The following is a 21,747-nucleotide window of genomic DNA, read 5'->3' as shown; positions in this document are numbered from 1 at the left end:
GAAGACAGAAGAAATGAGGGGCATTGCTTTTTGGACAACCCGCGTAATATAGAGCCTCGATGCTGAATTTCATTTTCTCCTGTCTTGAAACTTGTCACTTGAAGAAAAGCTCTTTTTCTCACCTCATCTCAAGCTGCGTTGCAAATAAATAATGCTTCAGTCTGAGAAATTTTGTGCACCTTTCTTTTCTGTTATCCGAACGCCGCTTGAGGGTGCCTGTGAAAAACAAATATTTGAGATATCGCCAACCGTTCTGCAGAGTTATTTCACAGCGCTTTTATGCGCCAAGGGGAGCAAAAAGTGGGTTCTTAGCAAATAGATATTTGGTTGTCAAATAGTTTACTAAGCTATTTAAAGAAACAAGAAGGGGTATATGAAATTTAAGAAAGCTCATAATTGCCGCATCTTGTTATGGCAGCAGGAGGGCCATTTATATGCAAATAGATCAACGAATTGCATCTGTGTTGGAAAGAATTTTTAAGGCTGCCACCCCATCACCAGTCGTCAGCCCGTTCCCACAGCAACTAGTGAGACAATTAGAGAGCATGATAATATAGTGAAAAACAATACATTAACCTACACACTCTCCGCCGTTCACGCCGACGTAGAAAATGGTTTTCGAAGATTTTAAAACTACAATTATTGAAGATTAACTGCTCTAATATTAAAAATTTCGTTTCGTTTTCAGGTGCCATCTTGCGCGATAATGGCTCCAGTTGGATAACCCATTTAAAAGAGCATGCAGTCTTGTAACAGTCCCGCACCTGCAAGAACTAAGACCTCACAAATAAAATTCCCTCTCTGTAGCTGTAAGCAACTTCACATGGTCCACACAAAGCAGTGAATGAAGGCAAAACTTTGCGAAGCAGAGCTGTCGTAATTAAAGTACAAGAAAAACTTCAAAGCGTCAACCTTCCTCCCGTTCGCTACAGCTTGAACACATTCATCACCACCTCCTGGAATAGCACGGATATTAACGCGTGTCGTAGAAATAAATTCTTATTGGCACTTTGAATTAGTTCGGCTCTTCTCTTCGAAAAGGTCCGTTTCAATAGTTACTGCGATTGCACGAAGTTTTGTACATGCAGATTTTTTCTCGCACTATGTCAATGGAGAGCGCAGTAAAAATTGATTGCTTTTCGCGTGTGGTCTAATGACATGTTAATTCCCGTATCCGTTCCCCTCTAGTACACATTTGCACGGACACTATGTTGTGGCGAAATTTTCGTAGAAACAAATGATGCCGGAGCACGCGACTTGCCCACGTAAAAAATTCAGGGGGCACTTTGACTGTCTAAAGTGGGTAGAGGCGGAAGCGTTTTCCGCACCACCTTCGCTGTTTCTGTGGCACTGGTGGCGTCACATGTAATTGAGTACTAATTACTAAGTGATGACAAATCACTAATTAATGGTTAATTGCTGATTAATTCCTGAATACTAATTAACTGCTAATTAATGACGCTTAAGCTTCGCCTTTGGAGTGGAACGCGACAGCGCGTTGTAGCGCTGCCAGGGAGTCCACGGAACGCCACCACCCGTTCGGTGCGATGCCTTGCCCTTTGAACGCAACGCTTTTTGAGGAAAGGAAATGGAGCAGTAATTCTCTGTCATCTCGGTGGACACCTGAACCGCACCGTAGAGGAAGGGAGGAAGTGGGAGTGAAAGAAGATAGATAAAGAGGAGCCGTAATGAAGAAAATGAAAATTGTATTTGAGGAAAGGAAATTACGCAGTAACTGTGTCACAAAATTCAGGGGGGGGGGGACACTTTTTTGACCTAAAGTGTGGTCACTGATGTGTGGTTAAGATGTTAAGCTTCGCCCCTAGAGTGGAACGCGACAACGTCTTACAACGCTGCCAAGGAGTCCATAGAACGCCATCGCCCATTCGGTTCTACGCCTCGCTCGTCCGTAAATTGGTTTTTGAGGAAAGGAAATGTATCTGTCTCTCATTTGTCGGTGGACACCTAAACCTCGCCGGAAGGGAATGGAGGAGGATGAGAGTGAGTGAAGACACCGTATTCACTAGACGCGCCTTTGTTCATTCCAAACCATCGAGCTGGCATGGCGGAGTGGATAGATGCTCGTCTCTCGCGCCGAAGATCGGGGTTCGATTCCTGAGCTCAACCAATTTCTTAATCGGTTTTATTTATTTATATGGCCTGACTAGTAAAGCTAATTAGGCTAATTGGGTAATTAAGCAATTAACTAAGCTCAGTCCCACTTACTTGGAGCATCACTATACGATCCCTTCAATTGGTTGCATGGTTACTAGCCAAAGTACAATTGGCCGCGTTTGAAATTCGCGCACTGTGACGTCACGACCGTTTCCACCAATTGAAAAGCGTGACATTTTCTGTCGACAACTGCTGCTTACAACGATGAGACATTAAAGGCTTCCGCCTTAATATTTATTCGTAAGTTGTGCAGGTAGAAACAGCATTGACTGCTCAAAAGAAGATATCCGGACAAGACATACGCTGCACTTTAAATACGAAATCTGATTCGAATTTAAAAATCGACCAAACCAATAGGGGTTTCAAGTAACCACTGAGAATGCAAAGGGTGGGTAGGCGAGATATTCCATTGAGAAGGCTAATCAGAAAAAAAAATAAAAATAAAAGATGGGATGCTGCACCGCGCATTCTGTGCCCGGGAGACGCTGCTAGCTGGCGAGGAGCGCGGACGTGCGTCGAAACTGCTCCGCACTAATTTATGCTTTTCTATCGGACAAATTCTCTGCAGCGTCCAAAATTCAGGCGGACAAGATTCCTAAAATCATCTGGCACCCGTGGATACTATCCCTAACCAGGTAGGCCAATTTTAAGGCGGAAGCCTTTAATGCCTCATCGTTGTAAGCAGGAGTTGTCGACTGAAATGTCACGCTTTTCAATTGGTCGAAACGGCCATAACGTCACAGTGCGCGAATTTCAAACGGGGCCTATTGTACTTTGGCTAATGACCATGCAACCAATTAAAGGGATCGTATCGTGATGCACCAATTAAGTGGGACTTAGTTTAGTTAATTGCTTAATTAACCAATTAGCCTTTCTAGTCGGACCAGATAAATAAATAAAACCGAGTAGGAAATAGGTCGAGTTGGGGAATCGAACCAGGTTCTCAGGAGTGCGAGACGAGCACACTGCCTCTCCGAAGACGGATGGAACCAACTCCTCAGAAGGCCAGACAAGAGCATCCAACTGGCACTCATTTCGTGGGCCCAGGAAGTCGCCCGCACCTGGGGGCCACACCAAGCCCACCTGCCCTAAATCCCGCCAATCTATGGCAATAAAGTTGTTTCTCTCTCTCTCTCTCTCCGCAATACCAGCTCGTTGGTTTGGCATGAACAAAGGCCCGTCTAGTGAATACGGCGTCTTCGTTCACTCCCACCTTCCTCCCTTCTCGTTACAGCGAGGTTCAGGTGTCCACCGAGATATGCGAGAGAGATACATTTTCTTTCCTCAAAAGCGAATTTACCGCCGAGCAAGGCATAGAGCCGAATGGGCGATGGCGTTCTGTGGACTCCCTGGCAGCGTTGCAAGACGCTGTCTTAAATCCCGCCGTCCTAAAACACATGGACCCGACATTCACGGGCAGGTGGAAATTCTGCGGGCAGTATGCTAACCCATACTCTATTGTGTGAGCTTGCCAGTACAATACACATATAGCCGTTATAAGTCAGCCAACTAGGGAGGGCTGGGAGGCGGCCCTGTCCAACTCGGACCTGGAGGCCTAGCGGGCCCCGGTCCAGAGAGCACGGGCAGTGGCAGCGGCCAATGGAGTCCCGGAATAGGGACTGCCACCCAGTTCAACGACCATCCACACCTCCCTTTCCCAATTCAGTACAGTCCTGCAATAAATAGTTTCTCCTCCTCCTCCATCCTGTGCCCGAGATTTTTCTTCTAGTGACATCCCCTTTAACTTATGTGGACTTATATGCCTCCTTTCCAAGCACACTGATGGAAATGGAGATTCTGGACCGCTGGCCGCGACGATCATTGGCATGCAGGCCTCCCTAGCACTGCTCCGTTTCTTGAGAGTTTCTGACATGCACGACAGGCTGTGATATTACCGAACACTGCTACTTTCTTTTCCTCCTTCATTTTAATACCGCCTCATCACTTCACACCCTTTTGAGGGTAGTAAACCGGTTTATTCTTCTAGTTAACCTCCCTTCCTCTCTTTCTCCTCTTCCTCCTCCTATCCTTCCTCGCTGCATTTTACCGTTATCATTGGAGGGGAAAGGTCCTGACCATTTCAAACAAAACATTTTCGGCGACGCAATATTTCCTTTGAAACTGAGCCCGTCCTTTTACAAGAACTCCACGGCAGATGTTTCGCGTACCTCGGAGCAAATCCACGTACACACAGAATGAACGGTAAATCTTTGGCGACAAGGAAGCATTGCGACAAGCAAATAGATTAAAAACGCACTCTTCTGATCAAAAAATTTTTATTCTTTTCAGGGCTATTTCTACATAATTGCTTCATTGTTTTTGCTTAGTCGCACTGAAAATGAAATTAGGCCTGTCTTTCTTTCACGCGAAAAATCGCGCTGGTGATGCCCTTATCGCTTTTATAGCGCACTAAGAAAAATTCGAATTTCATAAGTGCTAAAAACTGCGTGTGAAATTCTCGGCTTTCCCAGTTTTGTGTAGGTGGCTTCTCGCCCTTCAGGCTTTGAGAGAACCTTGGTCGATGGCTCCACGGGGCCGGAAGCCAGATCCGGTGCAGCGGCGTGTGCGCGATGCCTGGAAAATCCGACGTCAGCAGTTTTGCGAGTAGAGAGCAGAAAAGGACTTTGGAGCGCGTGTGGCCGTCAGCCACAGGTGTTTGCAATGGGGGAGACAGGAAATCCTATTACCACCCCCCGCGCCAACACCCTAATAAGGAAACGGCTGACAAGCGAGGCCAAGCAGCGCATGACCTCTTGTTTGGGCCTAGCGTGGGCCTGTTGAAATGGGTGGGTCGTGCGGATTATGTTAGATGCAGACGACACAAATGTAGTTTTCTGTGTTCTCGAACTTTTGAAGTGTGATATATACGGCAAGTAAATGTCTTCGGCTGCTTCAGTACAGTTATCGTCTAACTAATAACCCTTAGCGCAGACATCTAAGTAATCTAGAAATTCGAGCAAGGAATAAGGCCATTGACAAAAATATAACGTTAACCTTTCAGCACCAACGTGTTAATAAATTGACACAGACAAGTTTTGGGGAGTTCATCTCGCGGGACATCGAAACTGGAAACATTGTTTATCACAACTGCGCATAATTCTTTGCTTATACCTTGGTGTCTGTCATCAATATTTAAAGGTATATTTTCCCAGCTGAGTTCTATTATATTCTATTACGCGGTGATCTTCTGCCACTTGCACTACTGCATTCTATTATGGAGCAGTACAGGGAAAGGTTATTTATAAAAACTGTACGTCCTGCAAAGTAGTAGTAGTAGTAGTAGTAGTAAAAGACTTTTAATCGACGATAATTAAATTTGTAACAGCCCACGCTAGGCCCAAACAAGAGGTCCTGCAAAGTAAACGTAAATTTGTTTATAGTAAACAAATAGCGGGTTGAAAGTAGAATGCCACTGTTTCTAAAATTGTTCAATCTTACACTTCGGGAGGATATTTCAGCAGAGCTTGGCTATCTACAGGTACCTTAGCATCAAATTCAGCTGCAGAACCTTCGTTACAAAATACAAAAGACCATATTGTGGAATTACGCGTCAAAAGATGAAAACTTTGTTAAGCAATTGTCTATAATAGCGTACAGCGCGGACCATGGAATATACATGTAAGCTACCACTTCTGCCAAATAGCTTCCCAGAAATAATTTGCATTGCAATAGAATGCAAAACACATCGTTCGTTCAAAAGACGATTAAAATAAGCCGTAGTGAGAAAAGATGCTAGTAAAGTTCCAAGATTTCCAACAAAGTATCGCATGACTGTCTTATTTTTGTGTCAAGGCCTGGAAGGAAACACCAAATGCGACGCTAGAGGAGACGCAGACCTCACTACGGCCCCTCTTACTGTAGTAGCGGTTTGTTTAAAAATAATAATAAACGGAGGGAAAGGATTTTTGCTAGTCCCTGAGCGAGATAGAGAGAAGCAACTTTATAGCCATAGAATGCCGGGATTTAGCGCAGATGGGATTGGTACAGCTTCCAAGTGAGGGCGACTTCCTGAGCCCACGAAACGAGTGGGAGCTGAATGGTTTTGTCTGGCCGTCTGAGGTGTTTGTTCCATGCCTCCTCGGACGGAGCCGGCATAAACGTTTTTGGAGGCGGGTTTTGTCGCGCAACCCCAGAAGATGTGCGCCTTAGTGGCGATTTCTCTCTGGTTTCAATTCTGACAGAAAAGGTCGTGTTCCCGGTCTGTAATGATGTAAGTCTAGAATGGCTAAGGATCGAGTGAGTCTCCCACCTGCGGAGCAAGGTCGCTTGCGCTCGATTAAAGTCGGGGTGGGGAGGCGGGAATTGGAGTCTCTTCTCTCTGTGGAGGTTGGTGATTTCGACAAAGGTCTAGGGAACCTCGGCAAGAGCGTCTGGGTCCGTGTGGCCAGCCGCCCGGTTCGTTAGTCCTCGGGCTAGTCGGCCGACTGCTTCATTCCCAGAGTTTGTTCAGCGTGGGCGGGTACCCAGACCAGGTTGATCTCATGGCCGGGAGTGCAGCCCCGAAGGATGCGTGCAGCGGGATGGCAGATAAAACCTGCCGATTAATTTTGCACCGTTCTTTTGGAGTCGCTTAGGTCGCTTAGGATGGCAATTTCTTCCGCCGCTGTGGCAGAGTGGGCTCGGACTGTGGCGGTGGTGACAAGAGTGGATTGTGGCGTGCTTGCACAAACCACGTATGTGCTTGCATTTTGCCGTGCAGCGTCCAAATATTTTGCGTGCTCGTCGGCAATGTACGTGGCATCTAGTGTTTGTGCTTTGTGTTGGCGGCGCATATAATGGCGGTCAGGTAGCATGGTTTTCGGGGTTGGTTTTGTAGCGAGAGCCGCACTACGCTACCCAGTCGAGCATTTCGCCGTGAGCCTGGAAGGCCGATAGTACGCATGGGCGAAACCACACAGGAGCAACAGGTGCCCGGCGCATGACGTCAGAGTTTGCCGGCCCGACTACTTCCGCTGGCACCGCATGTGAATGCGCATGCGTGGCAACCGGAGAACGACAGCAGGTGCGCGGAACTATCCCCAGCAGCACTGCCAATTGGCCCAATACTGAAAATGTATTGGCACATGCTGGTGCTATAAAAGACTAGAATAAAACCATCCATCTCTAATATTGGGCCAGTTATCCGTGCTGCTTGGGATAGCTTTCGCTACTTATATTCTGGCATAGCTGAGCGTAGCCACCACCAATTTTTTTAAGACAATGCGGCTATGGACCCCTATCGGAATGCGGGCCGTGGGGTTGACGTCCCCTATGGGGTTGAGGCTGAGACGTCCAAGTATGAGCCGGCCGTGTTTGGTGCGGGAGAGGCGGTGAATTTGGGCGTTCTTGTGCGCCTCTATCAGTTCTTCAAGCGTGTTGTAGATGCTGAGTTGGAGGAGATGCTGTGTGCTGGTGTACCTGGCAGCCCCAGTGTACGCTGAACGTATAATGCTGTTCACAGCTTCCTTGTCCTTCCGGCGAAGGTGATAGTAGGGGCAGGAGTAGACTATCGTGTAACTGACGAAAGCTTGCGAGAGCCAACAGAGGTCTTCTACCTCTTCGGCGGGTGCGATGCGCCGGATGAGGCCGTCGATCTGCCCCGGCATCTGCCATCGCTACGGGAAGCACCTGAGCTGGGGCAACGGAAATAAAGTGGTAGCAGGCAGACTGGAGAAATGAAATGAAAAACAAATTGCCAGTGGCTTAGCTTAGCTATGCCAGGATAGACGTAGCGAGAGGTACCGTATATCCCTGGTTACGCCACCGCCGCATCACCATCATCTCTCGGTCGGAGGCGAGCGGTGCGGCGTGCGGTGCCGGCAGCTCTCACGTCACTCGGCGGCTCCGTGCTCCACAGCAACAAGCCATCCGCCTGGCGGTAGAAGCCACGAGGAGTCAAGACCTTTTTGCCTGCTTCTAATTACGGAGGTCTCGGCCTCCGTCACCCAGGCCTGCGTGCAAGGGACGGTGAGTAGGTGGCCTTCTTGTCTGGTGGAAAATGAAATTGGTATCATCACCATGATCCTCTTAGTCGGAGGCGGGCGGCGCGGTGCGCGGCGCCCCAGCTGCGCTGCTGTGACGTCACACGGCTCCTCGCGCATGCGCACAAGTGGCGTCGAAAGCCCATAGAGAAACGGCGAGACTCCCAGTAGTGTAGCTTTCGCTACAAAAGGTGAGGGGACGGGCAGAAGAAATAAGGGGAGGGAGGTAAAATACACAAGTATTCTATTTGCACCATAACAAATGTGCAGGTCGGGATCATGTGATGTCCATCCTCTCTTTCCCTCTTTTTGCTGTGATGCGGTCAGCCCCCGGGGCTGAGGTGGTGTGGAGCCTGAGTAGCACCACACGAATCTCGCCCAGGGAGATGTCCGCATCAAGATAGGGGTTGGCGGAGCCGGAATAGATGGGAAGAGAGGGGAGTCGTAGCAGAGGTAGCGGTTCCTCAGGCCCGCCGGGAAGTGAGGAGTGAAGGAGCTGACATATCCGTGTGAGTCGGGTCTAGCCGCACCCTGAAATGCGACCACGTGACGCGGAGGCCCAGGCTGCCGGCCATGCTATCGCAGGTCTGGCCCCACTGTTGCCGAAGAAGGGAGGATCAGTGCTTCCCCATGTCCGACGGCAGCTGGGCCAAACGAAGGCGCAGGCAGCGATTCTGTTTCTGGGCCTGCCAGCGGTGGTGGAAAGCGTGGTAAGCCTCGCAAATGTGCAGCAAACTGCTGTCTGCCATAGTGGAGTGTGGTGCTGCAAGGAATGTAGACGTGGCAATGCGGACCTCTGCCAATAGGGTCTCAGTTCAGGCCGAGAGATTGGTGATAGGAGCAGAATAGAAAAAAGAGAGACGAGAGGAGCGGAACCGGCCCCAGTCAACTATCTGGGTAAGGAGAGCAAGGGTACGAGCAAGAGAGGGGAGAGATAAAGTGGTGCAGAGGATGTAGTGATCGCTACCGTGTGAGACCCCTGTATTAGTCCATGTGAGATGGTCAACATTTTTGGCGAGCGCAAGGTCAGGATTAGTGTCTCGTTGAACACTGGATCCGATCCTGGTGTGGCAAGCGAAGTCGTTAAGCCCAGAAAGGCATTCGTTGTGGACGAAAGTCTAAAATGAGTGGTCGTCTGGGAGTAGCCCCAGCTGGTATGGGGTGCATTGAAGTCTCCCAGAATGACAGGGCGTTGCGGCCAGTGCAGGCGAGCGTTTTGCGGAGGACAAGGAGGAGAGGAGTTGGAGGGGCTTTGGGAGGCCTGTACATATTGAGAACGAAGAGGCTTCCCTCAGTGCGACGGCTGAGAGGATTTCAAGCAGGAGATGGGCAAATTCTGAAATGCCCAGCTGGTTCAGTGCGGCAGTAATGTTGCTGTGCACCAGCTTTGTAACGTTTGGTTGAGCTTCCGAAGGAGCATGGAAGGAAGCGTAGTCGCGCAGCTTCACAGGAGCTAGGGTTTCCTGGAGTGCTAGGACGCAGGGGAGAATGTGAGGAGGAATGTTCTGGTGCTGAAGCTACACGGTGCTTCGTTTGCCGCGGAAGCCCCGAAAGGTCCACTGCCAGAGATTAAGGTGCAGGGGATGTCTGGCCAAGATGGATGGCGAGGTCCTCAGAGGGAGTTAGAATAAGAGCAGGTATTGGTGGGGCTGGCAGCAAGAGAGGTGCGGGATTGGATCCCCAGTGCCGCCGGGCACCCACCGGTAGTACAATGGGTGGAAGCTTCCCCTGGCCTGGTTCTCGGGTTAATCAGGCTGAAATGCATGGGAAGTTTGTCCTTGACCCCACATTGAGCAAGCTAAAATACCTTGTGGCATGGCGCTGCTTGGCCGCACATGCCCTTGTGCCATAAAAATTCACTATCATCATCACACTGAAAGAACAGCCGCGCGGCACAACAAACGCGCTCGCTGAAGTGACGACGCCGGCTGTAACAGATGAATGAAAGGTTTATTGGACTCTTATCTGAAAAGGGACAGCCGTCCCTCTACAAACAGAAAAAAATAAATTACGGTGACTGATGTCGCCCAACACACACTCACAAGCAGCACACGTGCACAACAAACAAGAGTTCATGAGGGTTCATACACGTGGGGGAAGCACGCGGGAGGAAACCGCGCACCAACACCGTGCATGAACATTGCGCACAACACTGGTGCGCAACACTTAATATGGCAGGAGCCGCCCCGACACACGGCTCCCGCTTGCGACAATGAAGCGGGTGCTCCACCATCGCAGGATTTATTTCTTGCAGCGTCAATCGGTCTAAGCACGCCTGTTCAAACAGGCGCGCTCGCCCACGCTGCAGCATGGAGAACATGGCCCGTTGGAGTCGGCCCTGCAAGGAGGCGGCGCCTCTCTGGCGGCACAAAACAAAAGCGCCTACGCACAACAACAGTTGCACAAATGCATCGCGTGGCCTGGTGGGCGAGTCTACCGACAAAAAAACATACGCGCCATTAGTCGCCAAAAGGTTCCAGCAACAACGAACTTGAACACCGCGTGTTCGACTGTTTCTGTCTCACCGCTCTGCGGACACCGCGAAGAAGGAGCGATGCCCAAGGCTGCGACGCGAACTCCTGTCGGCAAAACCCTCCAGCCTCGCAGCCAGGCGATGTCACGGACGTCTGGTGGAGGAGAGTGAGACGTCAAGTGTCGCCACCGCACCCACCTGCTCCGCTCTAGTTGCTCCGGGGTAGCGTCCTGTAACAGACTAAAGAGAAATTTATTGACTGGAGTTGTCTCAGGGGCTCCCGTCCCTCGAAAGAAGCAGTGACACCCAAACAATCTAAGTCCACTAAGGCGCGAAAAAAACACATGTGGGGAGCACACCAAAAGTTCGGGGCACTGTCACAAGGAGTTCACGTCGCGGTGTTCGCCGCGCACTGGTGTCACGTAGTCCACGGCACACAGCAGGACCACGCTCACAACGCTCACTTTCCTGCTCACTAATACGGCAGTGATAGTACGGCCACGCAGCAGCGCCGCACTTCGATGAAGCGGGTAGACCAGCGTCGAAAGAATTGGTGCCCTCCATACACGAGGTCCACACATGCTTGTGCCAACATGCGCGCACGCACCCGCTGCAGCATGGGGTACATGGCCCTCTGTGGCCGTCCTTGCAGAGCCGCTACACCTGACTAGAGCCACAGAACAAATGCCCTGACACAAAGCAGCACACGTACAGAAGCGTCGCGGAATGTGGAATTAGGGTCAAGGGTCCCCGAACATACGGGACATAAGGACCCAAAATGTCCTGGCGACTGCAAATTCAAAGAGTGCGTGTGGCATTGTCTCTACGAGACCACACTGCGGACATCGAGTGGAGTGCGAAACGCCCCAAGCCGCCAGGCTATCTGCCAAAGGTAAGGCCCGCCAGCCCCGCAGCCAGCAAGTCTCGCGCGTCAACGGGAAGGGATGGCGACGTCAGGTCCCGCCACCACGCCTCCATGCTTAGCGCCAATTTCTCCTGTGGTGTTTCTTTTATGGCCAGGAGTTCGCATATCCGAGAAGCGGAAGAAGGCAATAGCTCTACCTCTGGCAGTGCTGTGGGGAGGGACCTAAACACCTGGCAAGCTCTCTGGTGGAATCGAGGCTGCTGGACGGCTGTCGGGCCGACGCTCTGCACGTCGAAAAAAACGGCGACGCGACGTGCCGAGTAGGTACGCCAGAAGCCCCCTACCCGGGTAACCGGCCTGATTAACAAGGTCATTGATCGCTCGCAAAGCGAGCACATTGCATATTGTGGGGAAATGTGGAAGGCTGCATCCCGCCATGTTAGTGGGCAGCCGAAGGAGTGCGCGCGCTACAGACTCCGTTTTTCCCGCCCAGAAAAACGGGCCATATAAACTGGCAAAGTGGCGCATAAAAGCGCGGGGTGGGTATGTGAGCAACGCGAGCGACATAATACAGTGGGGCGCATACCAACGCGCGGATGCTAAACACGCGCTCCGCGATGGGGAGGCGGAATCGCACCGCCGCTGTCAACCGTTTCCCGCCGGTCTCTCTCACCTGTGTCCACGGCTCGCGAGCCGGCCCACCGGGCGCGAGGAAATAACTGCCAGAGCTCCCAGAAAACTCTTAGAACTTTCACGGCCGAAACCCACTGTACGTCGCGCAACAGGTCTGAAGAAAACGCGCCAAAGCGCAACGCTCTACTTCAGCAGGGCGACGGAGAGCTCGCTGTAGACTTCAAAAAGCCTCAGAAACGCTACGTAGCTGTCCTCATCCCGCAGAAGCAGGAACAAATCGTCGGCAGATGCCGAAATCTTAACCGGCCTTGACCTGGCAATGGGGAACCCCGCACGGATGGGCTCTCGGCAATGCCACGTAGCCATGGGTCTAAGCATGAAACAAAAACCATGGGCGACAGAGGGCAGCCCTGCCTAATTCCTCTAGATACACAAAAAGATGCGCTGATCGCTCCGTTAACGGTCAGACGGGCCGTAGGCCTCGAGTAAAGAGGCCCGACTCTCGCTACGATGTCTGAGGGAAAGCCGAAGGCCTCGAGGACACCCAACAGGTGCCGGTGCTCGATACGGTCAAAAGCTTTAGACTGACCCAGCGAGACAAAGCAGCACTGGATCCTCGCTCTCCAGGTAAACGTGAACAAATCGTGAGTAAGTGCGAGAGCGGAAAACACCGAACGGCCCGGCACGTTACACGTTTGAGCAGTCCTGACCAGCGACGGCACAATCGCGCTCAACCTGTTCGCCATCAGTGACGCCACGATCTTGTAGTCTGCGTTGAGCAGAGTGATCTGGCGCGGCGCCTGCGGGTCGGATGGGCATCAGCGGGGCTTCAGAATGAGAGCGACTCGGCTAACCCTAAAAGACTACGGTAGTGCTCTGTCCATCAGGAAGCTGGTGACCATATCGAGCGGGGGACCCTCTAAAACATCGTAGAGCTTGGGGTAGAAACTGACGGGGATACAGTCAGGTCCACAGGCTGAGGCAGCGTTCATTTTAGCACTAAGGTATTTGTTTGGGCTAGTCGGTACATTGTTAAAACTGAAGGCACAGCGCACGAAAGACAGGACTAAGGTAGGGACAAACACAGCGCTGACTTGCAACTAAAATGCTTTATTGCCGCCGCGGTGGCTCAGCGGTTATGGTGCTCGGCTGCTGACCCAAAAAACGCGGGTTCGATCCCGGCCGCGGCGGCTAGAATTTCTTTGGAGGAGAAATTCTATAGGCCCGTGTACTGTGCGATGTCAGTGCACGTTAAAGAACCCCAGGTGGTCGAAATTTCCGGAGCCCTCCACTACGGCGTCTCTCATAGCCTTAGTCGCTTTGGGACGTTAAACCCCATAAACCAAACCAAACCTAAAATGCTTTATTGCTCGCATGCAATAAATAGGCGAAAAAGGAGCACAATCAACAGATAAAGCATCAGTGATGATTGTCAAGGAACACAACAAACAAAAGCACACAGTCGCATCCTACAGTAGCGTACTTAACTTCTAAGATAGTCAATTTCTTTTTGTGTTAGCGTGACGGAAGGCTTGCTGAAGCAATTGTCAAGACCCCGGTGAATTAAAAGAGCTTCAACTATTTCCCGCGTACGTTGGTCCTTATGTTTTAGCTGTTGTGGCGCGGAGCTCATCTCGCGTCGCCGGCCCACAGAGCTGGTGTTAGAGCTCGTCGAGAACTACGGGGAGACCCTGACAGAATACCTCAAGATCTACAACCCCGACTCTATTCTTTTGATCCCTTTCGTTCCGTTATACGTATATATGCGAGTATAGCGGTCATCGAAGTGGAACCCCCAAGGGACCACCATTTGCGTAAAATTTGAGGGCTACGCGTTTGACGCAGAAAGTTGAAAGTGGTGCCAAATGATTTCGCATGTTCCTGAGGATAAAATTGCTAATTGAGATAAAACCCAAAGTCTAAAACCGAAATGAAACCGACCACATTTTCATCCCAAACCTTGTATTCGAAAGACGTTCAGCGACCATTAGCGCCGAACCGCTTGTCGCCGGTCGTTCCGGATGGCGCCAAGCGATTTTTCGTGTTGTGGTGGACACGTTTATGAAATTTGTTGTTGCTAACGAGGAAATATACCGGAAAGCAAAGGCGGCTGTCAATCGCAATAGTAGTGGAAAATCATTGAGGTAGATGGCGTTGCTTGCATCTTAAAGGTGTTGCTTCCGGTAAGCAAACATCCACGGATGTTTGGATTTGGACTTCTTCACATTTGCTGAGCCCGCCGCTGTAAACACTTGAAGTTACCGCGGCTAACGTAAGCCGAACATAAGGCAGTTTTGGCGGAGGATTTTTTTCTTCAAAGACTATGGCATGTTTTGTCATCGGTAGCTAGATGTATACGGACGAAGAAAGGCAAGACGATACAGCGCTGTATCGCTGTATCGCCGTATCGTCTTGCCTTTCTTCGTCCGTGTCTAAGGAGTGCGCTGTGTTTTTCCCCCAAGGTGGGCTAGATGTATATGTTCTTAATTATTTATTTTGAAGTATTCATGTATTGTCGTGCATGTTTGGAACCGTGGCACTGTGACTGACTTACTCTTCATGGTTTATGGCTTAGGGGGGTTTAAGGTCCTAAAGCGACTCAGGCTATGAGAGACGCCGTAGTGGAGCGCTCCGAAAATTTCGACCACCTAGAGTTCTTTAACGTGCACTGACATCACACGTACACAGGCCTCTAGAATTTCGCCTCCATCAAAATTCGGCCACCGCAGCCGTGATCGAACCCGCGTATGTCGGGCCAGTTGCCGAGAGCAACCACCAATGAGCCCCGCGGTGGGCGTGGCTTAGTTCGCCTAAGATTTCCGTTCACCGAAAATTGGCACTCTTCTTTGCCTTGAACCCTATGTGAAGATCAGGAAGCTCTGTTTGGCATAATATTTAGCCTTCCTCGGGTACGTGAGCAGATGGAGCCAAGAGATGGAAATTTGTCATGTATATGCACTCCCATTCTGCTAAAATGATTTTTCTTCTATTCTACTCATTCGGTTTGATCAGGATTTGAGCTGCAAGCCGCAAGTGAGAACAATGGACATGGACAGGGCATGTAGCACTAAGTTGAGATAACCGATGGTTGCATGAGTTAATGGACTGCCCTCCTAGGAAAGAGATGGGGCGGCCGGTAATCTATTCGGTGGAGGAGATTCGGAACTTTTGCTTTAATAAAAGACAGAGGGCAGCCGAGAATCTTGTCGGTGGATCCGCTTTTCAGATTTGCGTGCAGAATGTGGTAGCAGCTGGCGCCACACAAATAGATCTGAAGAAGAACGGCTAATTGGGTGAGTTGATGGTTATTCACAACAATTTTAAAACAGCGCTACCAGACAGAGAGGACCGACGCATATCAGCGTGTTTTCAGCGCAATGCGTGTCTTTGTTCCTGTGTCCCGTGCCTGATAGTGCTGTTCTTACATTATTGGAGATAAATGGTAGAGGCCTGTTTCCTGCAAAGTATTAAGGTGGTCTCATTATGATGATAAAGATAAATGTAAATGCCGTCCAACATGGGCGTTCCAACCTTGCGTCGTTCCTGCCAAATGGATTGCTCATCACAGTAGTGCCGAGCACTAGGGAATAGCCATGAACTCTGTCGGCCGGAAATCCGGAGCTTATTTTTTTTATTCCAGGCTTGCTGAATGTGAAAGAGTAAAAAGCAAATACATGATGATTTCGAGTTGTTTTTCTTTATTTTGCACGAAGCAGAGCTCCGGCGCAAGCCCGTCTTTTATGTTCGGAAAAAAGATTGCAGAAAGTAAAGCGCTGAACCACTTTCCATTGCTCATAAGTTACGTTTTGCGATTTCCTGCCCTCTCGCCACAATTGCCGCATGCTCAAATTTATCTCCCAATGATCCAAGCGTCATTCCCAGAAGAGAGATGGTTTATAATGGCTCATTATCAGTGTAGATGTAGAGAAAGTGGCTCTACGATATTCGCCTCTTAGCGACCACATCTGACGGCTGCCCGCCTCAGTATAGAAAGGCGACAGCCCAGAAGTAAAATTACCACGCTATACCAGGGTATTGCAGCAAACCCACACATAAAATTGGATAGTCTTTGGAGTGGGTATTTTAGCTGGCAAAAGTGAACTTTGCCTAGAGCAATAGAGAAAACAGAGGAAGGAAACAGGTTACGACTCCCTCAGCACGTAGTTCAGAAAACGACACCAAAACTGCTGGGTTCCGATTTTGGCGTGGTGCAAAGACGAATAGTCTGGACCCAATTAAATTAACTCAGCCAGGTAGACGTTCGATTTTTTGGAAGACACAATGTATCACACTGCCTCCTTGGCTGTTTCAATATTAACCAAACAGTCTTTTCGTATTGAACGGCTTGGTACCGGAGACTTTTGAAAAGACTGAAACTTCTCCATCACTTATTTATTATTAAAATAAGGCACCTGCGTGAAAAATTGAGCTAAATGACTTATTCCTCAACCTTCGGTTAGTCAAGAGTCTTCCTTCAACTAATATCATTTATTTATTACAATTAGCTACTGCGCCCATTTGGCATTATCGTAGGGGTGTTAATTGCAAACATAAAGTTGCAAAACAAAAACTGCAAACAGAAAAACGGAAGCGAAAGCATACAGTCAGTTCTGAAGCAAAATTAAAAGGAAAATAGTAATTCAAACAGTCATTTTAACAAACAAGACGGAAACACATTCAATGCCAAGTGTAAGAGATACACAGACGACAAAAAAATTGTTACTCAGTTTCACAATCAACTACACGGCATGTAAGGTGAAACAGGTTCAAATAATGTTCCTGATTATATATTCGGATACGTCTCAATATATGAGGCTCGAACGTTTCCTCCCGTTTGCATTAGGAATTATTGCCAAATGCTAATGCACTGCGATAAAGAATTTTAAACAATTTACAGCGTCATGATTGTAATCCAGGAACTGAGTGTCGTAAACGTAAATGCGAACGAACATTTCTTCCTGCTACATGGCAGGCTGCAAGCAGGTTGCATAGAGAGCGCAATGGGCCAGTTCATCCTGTCTTTTAAAGACAGTACAGGCTGTCAAATCCCCGATAGAAAAACAGTGCTCACGCGTGTACAGTACGCGACAACACATGCACAGAGGGTAAAACGCATGTCTAAAAGGAGCGAACTGTCTGTTGCGGACCTCCCAACGCCGCTGCGTCCAGGAAGTTTAAAATGACTACGAAATCCTATAAGTTTAACTGCACATTTTTTAACCAAATTTTATCGATATATATCGTTGTTCAGCCCGAAACAAGCCCACAACGTGTTCTAGACAAGTGTTCTGCCCTCTGTACGTGGTTCCGTGCGCGCACAACCTCTCCTTCCATCTAATGACCACAAGGTTCCTTGCCACATTATGCAATTCATTTATGCTACGGCTGATATCTACCCCGAGGTCGCCGCTCCCCCTGTGGGTAGCACCGCTCCATTCAAAGGTAGCTCATGTGCCGCAAGGGCAGCAGCTGGTAGTGGCTCGGTGTCATTTTCAGGACTCCTGAAATTTGGTGTAAATATGGTATCGAGCTTTGCTTTCAGCTACCGATGCTGAGAAGAAGCTGGGTTTGATGACCACGTGAGATTTGTGCTCCACGATTCCTCCTCACTTGTACCATGAATGAAATAGGGCCAACGTTCACGATTGTGCCACGGACTCATTTCTCAGGACCTCTGCAGGTCCTCACGAGGACATCATCCTAGATGTTGAAAAGCCGCTCACGCGCTTTGCGTCGCATCGTATCAGCGAGCTGTTTTTGAGCCACTCTTCCTCCGACCGACGGCTTGACTGCGGGGAGTATCGTATGGGGAGTGATGCGTTATGTCAGCAGGAGCGCCTGTAAGGCTGAGCGGAGGGAACCTTTTGATCGTCCTTTCCACAGCGCAGATATTATTGACTGTACAAATCTCTCCGCCAGGACATCAATGCTTGGATGCTACACTGCATTCACGACATGACAACCAATGAAGCCGTAGGCGAAACTCCTCACACTGACGTCAGTCTCAGGAATCACCTCAACATTTTACAAGAAAACGAAAATTGTTTCTTCGTACGGTACGCTACACCGCATAAAACCGAAATTAACAGGGATATGTTTATGAACTGGGAGAAAGTCAGCGGTGCTGAGTTAAAATAAAAGAAAGACTTGACAATTTTATCACGAAAGAAGTAGTATCGCAGTGACCTCGATCGGGAAGGGCGTCAAGACTGGCAGTTTAATTCCTAGAGCCGAAGCTCTAGTAATTAGCTGCGGCTAATTTCTAGAGCTGCGGAATCGCAAAGAATTCCGCAGTTGTTTCCTAGAGCTGCGGAAATCGCAAAGAACACGAGCCTCTAGAATTTCGCCTCCATCGAAATTCGACCGCCGCGGCCAGAACTGAACCCACGCCTTTCAGGCCAGGAGCAGAACGCCATAACCATTCATCCAACACGGCGGGGCGGAGAACTTTTCATAAAGTTATGGTCTTCAAAGCAGGAGCAATGGTGACGCCGCTTCTAAATGGCCTCACCAAATTTGTACCGACGAAAAGAGACCGATTGCTTGCCCGTGTGGTGGTTAGCGAAAATATTTCGTGAATGTTCATGTGGAGAGGGCTCGCACATCCGTCTCTTAGATTTCGCACTTGGCTGGACGGAAGGAACTTGGATTCACAACGTTCTTTTTCTCGCTGTGCATATACACTCGGGGCTAAAAGATTTTTATTGATTTGCTATGAGGCATTTAATCATTGTACAATATTTAAGCTGGTTTTAAAGGCACCTGCATGGGTGCAAAGCTGGCGTTAATCAGCAGGATAACGCACCATCATCCAAAGTGGGAGCGCTTCTTCCGTGAGGAACTTTTAGGAAAGGTGCTGGCGAATGGTGAAACGAAGTGATTAACTTTTTATTGGTGGCCGGACGATTAATTTCTGTGTGCAGATATGCTGTCTTCCTTAAGCACTCGGAATGCATGCGCACGAAGAGCACTCATTTCGCGTTTTGCGAATATTTGTGGCGGAAATTGCATCGACGTTGAATAATTATTCGTTCGTTTAACCAGCTTCGCAACCAACTCAAATACCCAGCCCTATACTTTCTACATTTCAGAAAACCGTGACAGAGTCCCACGTAAACATCCGCGAATAGCGTACTTTTTTTTGGAATGGATGTAGAGGAGTAAAACGTTTCAGTACTGAAGTCTTCGAGCTTTAGATTCCTGCACGGATGTTTCGTTAGTTCATTACCTCTTAGATCGGAACACGTAGTAAATAATCAGTCGGTCGTGGCTTTCAGCCGAAGTGATAATATAAAAATCAGGGCTGCACACAAACTGCATAGAAGGGTATGCCATATGAAGCAACAAAATCTACGAGCGCCGAACAGTGGGCGTCCTGATGTTGATAGTGCCTAGGACAGGACTGCTGACCGTTTCATCTTTGCAACTGAAACATCGAGAAAGCGAGATAAGCTTTTAATGCGCCAGTATAAGAATTTCGCTGTTGGAAAAATCTATCCGTCCGTGTAAAGCCTTGGCTGGCAGGTGGAGAAGTGTAGAGAAGGAAATCACCATCTTCATTTTCGGAGGAATATTGGAGGGAAAGTAAGAGAAAGACGGCGAAAACAAGGGGGAAGCATATGGTGACTGACAGACTAGATCATACCACCCGCTTTCACAGTCTCAACTCGTCAACGCCAGCGTCTCTTCTCCGTCCGGGGGCAACGCTACTTTTAACGCCCACTCTGCCGCCTCAGACCCGTATCCCATACCCCACCCGAGAGGACTGGGAGGCGACCCTGTCCGGCTGCTGCACCCTTGATGCCCAAAGGGCCTTAACGCCGCACGTCCGGGCTACGACAACCGCAAATGGGGCGCTTGACTAGGCATCCCACCTAGTGGTTGTAAGGGTGTGACCCTGCCTATGATTCTCTCTGTGAGAATCATAGAAATCTCTGCCTATGATTACACACATATTTTCTCCACCACCAGTCGCCTATAAATTTATTGAAGAACCGAAATTTCAGCCGTCCGAAAATCGCTGACATGTTACGACGTGTTAGAGAGTGGTTTCGGGAAAGGGAAAAGGATTGCGGCAGTGAACAGTGGATAGAGGGCACAGGGAGTTACAAAGTGATTGACGGACTAGATCATACCACCCGCTTTCACAGTCGCAACTCGTCAGCGGCAATGCTTCTCCTCCGTCCGTGGGCAAGGATGTAGAAAAATCATCCCAGAAAAATTAAAAGAAAAAATTTCAGTTGTTTGAGTCTTGATGAATATACAAGAAAGTGGAATGTAAAAAGGCTTTAAAGGTAGCGTGGGAGTTCGATTTCTAGCAGTTCGACAGAAGAAAAGTTCGGTCCTCAGCGATTACAGCACAAAGAAGAATACAAGTAGGTTTTAATGTTTGTAGATTTGTCCAATGTCCTCCGAATGACCGAATATAATGATCGGTGCATGGCGCTGCTAGGAAGTGAGACTCAGAGACCTAAAACGCAGTTCCTCGATTGTGGCCGTTCTGTGAGGGTCGCTATTGTGTGCTCGTAATATTCTCGCTCATATTCATACCTGGGCATTCCTACAATGTGCTGAACTGTTTAAATTAACCACAGTTGTCACAATGAGGAGTGTTCGCCTGAGCTAAGCGCTTTCTGATTGCGGAGTTTTAGTCCCAGAGAACAGTAGACAGATTTCAGATCCCGGAGAACTTTACGCAGAAGTCTAGTTTTTGGTGAGCCGGCACAATTACTAAAGGCATAATGATAAAATCATACGTTTAGACCGAATTTATTGCTTCATAAAGGTGATTTTTCGTCTTTGAGAACGCTTAAAATGATGCAAAGAAAAACTTTGTTATGTCTCAAAGCTTCAGATCTCTGTAGGCAGCTGGATCTACCTTTTCATTCCCTATAATTCTATTGTCCGCTAGATTCCCTTGAAATATTGTGGAGCGGTCTTCGAGCCTGGCTAAGTGGGGTGGGTGTGCAATTTCACAGGAAGCTGGCTGAAGATTGTTCTTCCTAAGCAGGCTTGATAAGTTTGGCTAGCTGCCCTTAAGTCTGAGAATACCGCCGTTTGTCTAGCTAGCTTTCCGGCGCAGGATATTTAGGACAGCTTCTTTGATGCCATGTTGTTCACGAAGCACTTAGATTTCATTACATTGAACTTTTAATGAGTTTGGCTTCGATCTACACTCGCAATTTTTACATCTTACCAGAGGAGACGAGAGTGATTGCGAAGTAACAGCGTTCTAAGATATAGAGTTCACTGGAGGGCGTGCAACAACTGTTTCCACGTGTCTTTAAAAAACAAATTCACAGAAATCAGATATACGTTGGGTAAAATAGTCATGCCGTCCAGTTCGCCTGTAGTGCTTTACAGATCTCGGCATTTACTCTCTCGGCAGTTTCGGTGTTCCTCTTACGTGGCTCTTCGTTCGAACGGATCTGATAAAAACGCTTCCGTTCCAGGGATCAGACACTGAGGGTTTCGAGAGACGGATGTCGTGAAATGCTTAAAGCGGAACTCAGAAATATACCATAGCCAGGTGTTTCCAGGCCGCCTACGCAAAGCTGTTTATTCTGAATTTGTGTCTGCAGGTCGGCGGGGAGAGGATCGTTCTTGTGGCAGAGTACACACGGTGATAAATGCCCCGCCAA

This window comes from Amblyomma mixtum, chromosome 2, assembly GCF_055824585.1.
Source record: "Amblyomma mixtum isolate Tamu chromosome 2, ASM5582458v1, whole genome shotgun sequence".
Taxonomy (NCBI): Eukaryota; Metazoa; Arthropoda; class Arachnida; order Ixodida; family Ixodidae; genus Amblyomma; species Amblyomma mixtum.
The sequence above is the reverse complement of the archived record's forward strand: the minus strand, read 5'-3'. Positions refer to the sequence as shown.